This window comes from Myotis davidii, unplaced genomic scaffold (assembly GCF_000327345.1).
Source record: "Myotis davidii unplaced genomic scaffold, ASM32734v1 scaffold631, whole genome shotgun sequence".
NCBI lineage: Eukaryota > Metazoa > Chordata > Mammalia > Chiroptera > Vespertilionidae > Myotis > Myotis davidii.
The window spans coordinates 536498-536996 of NW_006282600.1; positions in this window are offsets into that span (position 1 = coordinate 536498).

Here is a 499-nt window from a genome sequence, read left to right on the forward strand (position 1 = left end):
CAAATACTAGAACCATTACCCCTAAGAACAGGACCAAGACAGGGATGCCCACTCTCTCCACTCCTGTTCGACATAGTACTGGAAGTATTAGCCATTGCAATTAGACAAGAAGAAGAAATAAAAGGCATCCGAATTGGAAATGAAGAAGTAAAACTGTCCTTATTCGCAGATGACATGGTACTGTACATAAAAAACCCTAAAGACTCCATAAAAAGCTATTAGACTTAAGAAATGAATTTGGCAATGTAGCAGGATACAAAATTAACGCCAAGAAATCTATGGCATTTCTATACACCAATAGTAAACTTACAGAAAGAGACACTAAAAAAATAATCCCATTGACCATCGAACCAAAAAAAATAAGATATCTAGGAGTAAACTTAACTAAGAAGGTAAAAGACCTATACTCAGAAAACTATAGGACATTGAAAAAAGAGATAGAGGAAGACATAAACAAATGGAAGAATATACTGTGTTCATGGATTGCAAGAGCAACATC